The sequence below is a fragment of the Octodon degus genome, unplaced genomic scaffold (genome assembly GCF_000260255.1).
Source record: "Octodon degus isolate 3935 unplaced genomic scaffold, OctDeg1.0 scaffold00126, whole genome shotgun sequence".
Classification (NCBI taxonomy): Eukaryota; Metazoa; Chordata; class Mammalia; order Rodentia; family Octodontidae; genus Octodon; species Octodon degus.
In genome coordinates this window covers 5289138-5299257 of record NW_004524702.1, presented here as the reverse complement: position 1 = coordinate 5299257, position 10120 = coordinate 5289138, and the positions used below count along the sequence as shown (strand labels likewise).

The following is a 10120-nucleotide window of genomic DNA, read 5'->3' as shown; positions in this document are numbered from 1 at the left end:
GGCTCGGGCTCTGGAGCCGGCGTGGGGCTGCGGGGCTCGCCCCGCGTTCCTGCCCTGCGTGGGGGAGCGGGCTTGCCCCGGAGCAGGTCTCCGTCCCTGAGCCCGCAGCTCTGCTCGCTGCGGTCGTGGGTGTTTCCTCCTGGTGGGCTGGTCGCCTCGGTGTTGCGCGGGAGCGGGAGGCCAGTCCAGGCTGCTCCCGAAGGCTGTGCCGGCGGGGTGAAGCGGCCGTGAGGTCTGGGTGGGGCTTTTTTACTTTGATACCGGGTCTGCTAAGTGTTCCAGGCTGGCCTTGGACTGGATTGGACTGTAGCTCAGACTCCTTGAATTGGCTGTATGGCTCCAAACTTGCAGTTCTCCTGCCTCAGCCTCCCGGGTGCTGGGATGACAGGCCACCACGTGGGCTGCCGCGCCAGGCTGAGTTCTGGACCTTTGCTGCCCCACCTTTTATGATGAAAACTGGATCGGAGTGATGAAACTCTTTCTGGGGATTTTGCGATAATTTTTGTGACGTGTACACAGAAGGCGTTTCTCTCATCCAGCGTTTTGCAGAGTGTGGTTATGCAGTGTTCTCATTGGTGTGCTGACGTCTCAGGCTGTGGTCTTAAGTGTTTATTAGAGAACCAAATCACGTGTGTCAGTGGAGAATGGAGTTCAGGTGTTCCTGACTGTTCCTATTGAAGGTGGTATCTTTCTGTTTTGTTTTGCAGTACAAAATTTTGTTGTGTAGTCCAAGCTAGACTGGAACTCAATATGTAGTCCAGGCTGGCCTTGAACTTGCAGAGATCCTCTTGCCTCAGCCTCATGAGTGCTGGGATTCCTGGCGGGCACCACCACACCAGGACAGAAGACAGCATCTTTTTAAGTGTGTGTTAATATAGTTGAGGTTTTTAAGTGTTTTACATATTTGCAGCATTCCCACTGGGCACACAATGTCCAAAACAATACCTATGGGTATAAATACTGTGGCAGAACACCTTTCTAGAGAATTCTGTGTATTTTATTTTTATTTATTTTTTATCTCTTTGAGACAGATTCTCTATGCAGTTCAGGCTGGCCTTGAGTTCACTTTGTAGCCCAAGCTGGTCTTGAACTCAGAGCGTTCCTCCTGCCTCTGCCTCCCCGGGCACCACCACACCCAGCTCTCTGTGTTATCACTGGTTAACTGCCCCGTTCCTCAGTCTGGTTTAGTTTTACTGTGAGGTGGTAATAAGTTGACTCCTAACTTAGGGCCAGAAGACAGAGGCAGAAAGACTGATTTGCCCAAGGTCATTTGTGAGCAGTTGGAGGTGAGGCTGGTCTGGGCCAGAGTTGCTCTGCTGGTTCTTTGGTGCAGGCTTTGGGCTGCTGCTGTCAGGCCGTGCACAGGATATGTCCAGAAATTCTTCAGTGACCGTCAGGTGCATGTGCTGTTTGTGGTGGGAGGCTGCTTGATGGCATGGATAGGCACTGTGTATGTGGTTGTGTCTTCACTTCCCATGTTGCTTTCAGTCGCTATGACAGAACACCTGTGTGTAGCGTTGTCTGAAAACAATATACAAGGCTCTGTATGAGTTGGTTGTTCCTGAGCAGAAACCTAGTGTAATCACACATAATCAGACTAGTATTTCATACTAATACCTAGTTTCAAGTTATTATTAGTGAAACACTGTCTCAAAATCAAATCTAGAAAGGGCTGCGGATGTAACTTAGAGGTAGGGCACCCCTGGGGTTGATCTCCAGTACTGGAAAAAAAAAATTGCAGTTGGAAGTGTGGAAGAGGATCTGGTATTTCAATTGTCTGTCTCAAATACAGCATTTACCAAAATTTCAAGTTGTGAGGACTGATGTGACCTGTTAGACAAGACTAGTAGTTAACATTGTTGAAATACTTGTACTTTATTTTCTTTAACCATTAACAGTTTTTCAGTTTTTTATCAGCACATTTGCAGTACTTGGTAGTTTCCTTCATCTGAGGTGTTAATGCACATACATAACACATCCTAGTCCCTGTGACATCTCCACCTTCCTCCTCCTGCCATCCCTTGGCCTTTCTACTGTAAACATGTTCATTTGAATTGGAGGCCAGAGGAACTGAAATAAGCAGTTCCCATCAGTGTGGCACTTGTAGCCTGAATGTTACTTGTTTAATAACTTACCTATTTAATGACTGTTCAGACTTGTGACTTTTATTTTTATGTTCTGTACATCTTGTTTATAAAGCTTCAATGCTCTTTTTGTGTATAATACACCCTATTTATACAGTACTGTATTTTTGCTGATTGTACTGTAGTTTATGTTCTGCTACACATTACAGTACTGCATTACGAGTTTTGCAAATAAAAGCAAAGTCATCAAATCGGAGTTTCCTTTGACCATTTCTTTGTTCTGAATATTGTAACGAGTATTCTATGTATAATTTCTCATTTAGTGACCAGTTCACCTAGTGACCTAGTCACAGAAGTCTAACTTGGTCTTTCAGGGATGACTGTAGTTTGTTCTATTCTCCATTGACAGTTCTTTCCTTTCTTCCTTATCTCCTTTTCTTCCTGCCGGGTTAGCTTTCTCCCTTCCTTCTATGCTGGAGTGCTGGGCAGGTGTTCTACCCCTGAACTACTACATCTCTAGTCTTTTTTTCAAATCATCTAAATATTGAAATACATCAATTCCTTCTCATTCTGACAAACTAGATTTCATTTTCTTCAGTTTGATTCCACTGCAGTGGTTTATAAATTATCTCAAAATGAGCAGTTCCAGGATTCTACCTAATTAAAAAATATATATATTTTTTCTAGTTTGTCCTTTTACTGTTGAATACATTACTTTCTGGTCCCAGAGAGTGAATGCAAATGGCAGAGAGTTTTGAACGAGAAATATGTTTTCCTGCTGGTCTCAGTGGCACACTCCTGCTCTTCCAGCACTTTTGATACTGAGGCAGGATCATAAATTTAAGCCAGGCCCAGAACCTTGTTTCAAAATGTAAAGGGCTGGGGCCAGTGAGATAGCTCAGAATACTGAAGTGCCTGCTTACGCAAGCACGGGGACTGCAGTTCGATCCCTGGCACCATAGGCCTTGCCACTGTGCCCCAGGCATGCTGGCACACACCCGTAATCCCGGCACAGGGGAGCTGCGTAGTGAGGCCCTGTAACAACCAAATACATTTAAAAGCATAAAGGGCTGGGGATGTAGCTCAGTGGTAGAGTGCTCCTGAGCTTGTTCCTCAGCATCACGTACAAAAACAGCTCTAACTAGAGAAGCTGTTTCACCTAGAGGGGACACTGCTGCTTCTGTGTCACTCACTGTGCCATTCCTGGTAGCAGCAGTAACTTCAGCAAGAGCAGCAGTCCCTACGTGGCTTGTTAACCCCATCTTTGGAGCTGCTGATCCTGTAGGTCAGAGATGTGTTTGGAAATTTGAATTTCAAAATCTCAAGAGATGCTACCCCTGTCCTGGCACTGCTCTGAGGGTGGCTCAGGAAGGCATCCAAGCCTGGGGGTGGGGGTGCCAGGCCTTGCCCAGTTTCCCACTGAAGCCCCGCAGCAGCCAGCTGTATTGCATCACTGTAGCTAGTGCATAATTGGCCAGTTTTATTTTTTCTTTTAGATGATAATATAGTTAAGATTGCTTTTTTTTTTGTGTGTGTGTGTGTGTGTATTTTGTATTTTGTGTAGGGTCTCACCACATAGTTCAGACTCAGTGATCCACCTGTTTTTAGCCTCTCCTATGCCCAGATTCAGTCACTGGCTCAGTGTGACTAGGGGCTGGGCCACTGCCGCCTGTGGTGCCAGGGGTTGAACCCCAGCCCTTGCACTTGCCTAAGCAGGCGCTTAGTCCATTGAGCTATCTCACTGGCTGAGGTTGCATTTGTAATTGTAGTGTTAGTTTCATTTTTCTTTGATCCTGTATTTCTAAATTTCTTAAAAGGAGCCAAGTATTTTTTTTTTTGGTAGTGGGGATCAAATGCAAAACCTTGCCCTTGTGAAGCCCCCTTCTACCATTGAGCCATTGGCCTAGTTTGTTAATACAAGTCACCTATGTCCCTGCTTGTCCATACCCTGCCCCTGCCCCTGCCCCTCCCTTCCCATCTTCTCTTCCCTCTCCCCTCCCCTCCCTCCTCCTCTCCCTCTTCCCTTCCTCCTCCTCCCTCTCCCTCTCCTACTCACTGAACTACATTTGCAGCCTTTTTTAAATTTTTTTTTTTTTTTAAAGATAGGGTCTTAGTCATGAAGTTGCCCAGACGGGGCTTCAACTTGTGAGTCTCCTGCCTCAGCCTCCTAGAGCACTGGGATCTCAAGTGTGTGCAATCCCTTGAGGAAAGTTAATGAGAAAACACACATACTCTCACACACAAAACCCAAAACAAAACAAAAAACAAGTTTCAAATCCCTGTAACCCAGCAGGCTTCTTAGGCTTTCTTCTGCTTATTCTCTCTGAATAAATGTGATCTCATGTTTTCTATTGCTTTTCACATTAGGTTGTAAACTCTTTCTTTCTAAAAATCTTTTATTTATTTGGTACAGGGTCTCGATATACAGCTAAGACTCGTAGTGATTCTCCTTTCTCAGCCTCCTCAGCACTGGGGTTATAGGTCTGTGCCACCACGCCTGGTTTTCATGGCCAGCACAGCACACACAGGGTCCAGGGCCAGCTCAGTATAATATCTCTTGATACCAAAAAAATGATTCAACATTTTTGTTTTTGTAAATGTAAAATCTCATTTGTTTTTGTTTTACAACATTCTCTTTTGAGCAACTCAGTTTGCACTTTGGGCCATGGGCCTGAGTTGTGGCTACTAAAGACCACACTGTTACTCAAGGCCCTGGCATGGTCACATCTCTGCTGTCGCCTGGCCTGAGCTCACCACCCTCCACCCTGCACCAGCCGTGTGCACGCTGCCTTTTCTCCATATCCCAAGTGAATTTTTTCTTTTTTCCAGCTGAAATATTTATTTATTATTACCTTGGATACATTTTTTTTGATTCAACAATTTCTTTGAATTTATTTATTTTTTTTCTTTTTTTTCCCATAATTTTATTGATAAACAAATAGTGAATTTTTTCTTTCAGGCCCGAATTTGACAGCGATTTGCATTTGGCACCCTCCATGATGGTGACTTAGGAACTTCCATACCTACTTTGAGCAGGAGCAGAAAACGTGTTTCATATTCTTGTCAGGAAGGAGGATTCCCCCAGAAGCCCTCTGGAGCCCAGTGGGGAGAAGGAACACCCCAGGCCCATGCTTGCATGTTTCTGTACACCTGTTTTCAATCTGTGACATTTCATTTCGCGTGAAGCTGGGGCTAGAGGACACCTTGTAATTCTTGTCTCCCTTGTAGCTGCGTGGCCCCATCAGCTCACATTGCAGTCTTTATGAAAAGCTTCCAAGGAAACCTGTGAGGCTGATGAGATGGGATATAGGTCAAGTGCCTGGGAGGGCAGTGTCTCCTCTGAGCCCCAGGTTTGGTTTGGCCCCTGTGAATGCTCTCTGTACTCCCTCTTTGCCTTTGGCCCTAGAGAGCTCATTGGGTGTATATGAGATCCTCTAGCTCACACTTTCTGTATTTTGTTTACTTTTCTGCAGTGCTGAGGATTGAACCCAGGTGGCTTGTATCAGAGTGCGTGCGTGTGTGTGTGTGTGTGTGTGTGTGTGTGATGCTGGAAGTTGAACTCAGGGCTTCCTGCAGGCTAGTCAAGCTCTCTATCACTGGATGACACCCTCAGCTTCAGTATCAATGTTTTTAATGACTACTCTGTTTTGTGTCTCAGATTTTACTGTAACACATTTTCTTCCTATTATAAACATTACTATGATTATATTGTAGTGTAATCTTTATTTGTACTGAATTTCCTTCTATTTTCATACTGTTTATTTCCTTTGAGTTCTGCATGACTCCTTACCCTCCTTTTACCTGGGTTCCTATTCTTGAATCATATAAGGGTGTTTTTGTTTTGTTTTTGCGGAACTGGGGATTGAATTTAGGCCCTTGCACTTGCCAGGGAAGCACTTATTCTACTGAGCCATCTCCCCGGCCTCTTGTTTTTTGTTTTTGACACAAGGTCTTGCTGTATGTTATACACTGGCCTTGAACACACTATGTAGCCCAGGCTGGCACTGAGCTTGTAGCAATTTTCCTGCCTCAGCCTCCTGAAAGCTGGGATTATAGGCATGTGCCACCATGCCAGGTCTGGGAATGAAGTTCGTAGGATGTGTAGCTTAGTGGTAAAGTGCTTGCCTAGCGTGCACAATACACTGTGTTTGACCCCTAGCTGTACAACAGAAAGCTTTGTGCATTTTAAAGGATTTAATTTTTTTAGGATGTAATTTTTATGATAGTAAAGTTCAAATATACACAAATATGAAGCACAATGAGCCCTTGTGTGTCCATCATGTGCGTGGGGTAGTTATGGATGAGTTTGAGGGATGTCATCTCACTGACTTGGAGGAGGGGCCGTGCAGGAAGGTGGTGTCCCCAGCTTGAGTCCGTGGGACACCCTTGTTTCATCTGTATCCCCACTCCTGCTTGTTACCCTTGCCTGATTATTTGATGATTTTTTTAACTTGTGGAAAATATACAACATAACACTTATCATTTTTTTTAACTTACCAGTTTAATCTTTCAGCATTAAATTATATTCCTAGTATTGTACAGCCACCATATCTGTTTTTAGGATTTTTCATCATTCCAAGCAGAAACTCTGTCCTGTTAAATAATTCCCCTCTTCTGGCCTCTCCTTCCTGTCCCTGTCAGTTTGCCTGTACACACCTCACCTCGGGTTTTACCTTGAAATATAGGACACATTTTCACCCAGCAGGGTAGAAAGATGGTGATAGATTCCCAGAGAAGAGGGTTATGCTGCACAGGAAAGCTGTACTCATTATTGTTAATTTTTAGCTATCTATTGCAGGAATTCCCCCCATGACATACAATTCAAAAGGTGCAGCCCAGTATACCTGGGGCAGTTTCCCTTCCCTCTGCCCTGGCTACCGGATCTCCCCAGAGGCAGCCGCGATCACCGAGGCTCAGGTGTTCTGAGGCTCAGGTGTTCTGCGCATACACAGGCAAATACACGGAGAGCTCTTTTTTTTTTTTTTTTTTTCCTCACTTGAACGTAGCACACCATATTGTCTCTCTTTTTTCTGTGAATGTTGCTTCACTGTTGTCCATTTGCAGTGCTTGAAAGCTGGGCTGGGCTGGGCTGGGTGTAGAGTGCTTGCCCACCCTGCACAAGACCCTAGATTGATTGATTGAGTGATTGAGTGATACAGTACTGAGGTTTGAACTCAGTACCTTGTATGTATTAGGCAAGTGCTCTACCACTGAGGTACAGCCCCAGCCCCAGGTCCTGGGTCCTGTTCCAGCGCTGAAAAACAAATACATGAGGCTTCCTTATTGTCTGTACAGCTGGATAATAGTGTTTTCAGATGTAATTAATTTAGCCAGAGTACTGTTGATGGAACTATAGGGAACTGTAGTTGCTGATGAAGGTAACCTGGTGTGGGTAACTAGGGGGTCCCAGCCCACCCGTGGCCAAGGGCCTTGCCCCTCATAGCCGAGGTGGAGAGCTGAACGGGGAGTCAGGCTTCTGTCCAGCAGCCAGCTGTCACCAGATGTCTTGAGCTGTGCCTGCTGCTAGCAGTGTGGGACAGTGCTTGTTTATACCCATACCAGTGCTGTGGGGGCGCAAAGTTTGATCTTTACAAGTTGATGGGTGAGAAAAGTTTCTCTGTGTAGATTTCCCCACATATATGCATGTGAACATGTGTGTGCATGAGCATGTATGCGTACACACGCACACACAGTATGCTCTTTAGTTCAACTTACAGAAAAGTTGAAAGAGTAGAAAGAACACTCATTACCTCTTGGGTAGTTTTAATTTATATCTTTGGTTGCAGTCAGGTGAAAAGACCTCTTATATTTGCTTTTCTCTAAAATGTTCATATCCTTTTCCCATTTTCTATTGACTTTGGTATTTTTTCTTCTTTTTGGTGGTACCAGGGATTGAACTTGGAACCTTACACATGCTAGGCAGGCATTTATGCCACTGAGCTTTCTCTCTGACATTTAGCTTTGGTATTTTTAAATAGATTTTAATTTTTAAAAAATTTTTATTATTATTATTATTATTATTATTTTTTTTTTTTGCCGAACTGGGGATTGAACTCAGATCTTTACACTTGCCAGGGAAGCACTTATTCTACTGAGCCATCTCCCCAGTCCCATTAAATAGATTTTTTTTTTATTTATTTGAGAGAGAGAGAGAGAGAAAGAGAGAGAGAGAGAGAGAGAGGTGTGTGTGTGTGGCCAGCTCAGCCCACCAGGGGGCGGCGCGGGCTGGCATGTGGTGCTGGGGGATTGAACCGCAGTCCCTGATGCTTTGCTAAGCTAGTTCCAAGTAGGTGCTTTAGACCACTGAGCCATCTTTCCAGCCCCTCATTAAATAGATTTTAAAAATCTGTTTATAAAAAAAAAAGAAAAGAAAAGAAAGAAAACCTGTTTATGTATGAAGGGGCTGAGCACCTCAGCAGTACTATGAGTCACAGCTGCTATCTCACTTAGGGTGGTACTGACTGCAGCCACGTATGGGGTGGGCATCAGTGTCCCAGCACTCTAGAAAGCTGAGTCAGGAGGATTGAAGATTTGAGCCTAGTGTGAGACTGTGAGATCTTGTCGCAACTAAAAAATAAAAGCGCTAGGAATGTAGCTCAATATGAAGATCCTGGGTTCAGTCTCCAGTTCTGAAAAGGAAAGAAGCAAGAATATCTTTTATGACTTTTGTATTTCCTTTTTCAATATCTTTAAATCTTTTTGTCAAAAATTATTCACTTATTAATTTTGCATATCAGGAATCGAACTCAAGACTTCGTGCTTGCCAGGTAGGCACTTGTGCTGCTGAGCTATATCCCTGGCCACCTGAAATCTTTTACACATTTGGAATTTATTTTATTTTTTGGGTAAGAAACTAGATTTATTTATTCTCTAAATTAAAAGAAAATTGAAAAAAAAAGGATCTATCCTCAGTGAATTTTATACTTAGCAAACATACCTTTGAAAACTAAAAGTAAAATATTTTCTAGTTATACAAACTCGGAATATTCTAAAGCTCCAGACGTAGCATATAGAAAATAACAAAGACCATAATCCAGAAGGCAAGAGAAGGCTGTATGGTCCTGGATAAAGAATAAAGAGCTCTCAGAATGGTAGTTATACAGGACTATGTAAAATATAATTGTATTAGACAAACCCATTTAAAAGGTCATTGAAGATTTCCACAAAGCAGTATCAATCTTATGTCAGTTTATATATATGTTTGTGTGCGTGTGTGTGTGTGTGTGTGTGTGTGTGTGTGTTTGTGTGTGTGTGTATAAAAGACAAGGAAGAACTAATATAAACTCAATGGAAAATGGAGATACACTTTTTTTTTTTTTTTTTATGGAAGCAGGGGTTGAACTCAGCACTTATTCTACTGAGCTATCTCCCCAGCCCCTGGAAATATACTTTTTAAAGTTTCTAATACTAGGAGAAAATAACATACCATGCCTTTATTATAAGTAGATTGTAAGTCAAAGAAACAGTATAAATCAAAAAACAAAAATTGAAATTAAACATTAGTCAGAAAATTCTTAATTCAAAATTAAATATTTCAAAATAGCATTCAAAAATTAAATTAAATTGTGAGTCCAACTAAGAGGCCAGAATGTAGTGTATTATATGTACGAATCTGTGATTAATTCAGAGTACTCACACAGTATTTGATTAGGTTAATATATACAAAAATATCAACTAAAAAAAGTTTTCATGATAGTAAAGACTTACTAAGAATAGGGCCGGGGAGATGGCTCAGTAGAATAAGTGCTTGCCTGGCAAGCACAAGGACCTGAGTTCAATCCCTGGTTCCACAAAAAAAAAAAAAAAAAAAAAGAATTACTAAGAATAAAGCATAAGAAAAACACTAAAATGGCAAATATATGACCAGCACTTCTAACAGTCTGGGGATAGGATATTGCACAAAGTTCTAGTATGTGGTGGACGTGGACAGTGTCCATGATGCTTACTGGTGGCTGGGTGTCACTTGTGGGACTGAGCTGCTGCTATTTCCTTGATACCCACCCTGTATACCTGGATAGACTCATGACCCATAGGTG

General features: G+C 43.0%; 1 protein-coding gene across 2 annotated transcripts in view; it reads left to right on the top strand.

Annotated features, from left to right (window-relative positions):
• Scap (SREBF chaperone) overlaps window positions 1-10120 on the top strand; it is a 62201-nt gene that overhangs the window by 330 nt on the left and 51751 nt on the right. The gene's annotated exons all lie outside the window — the stretch shown is intronic.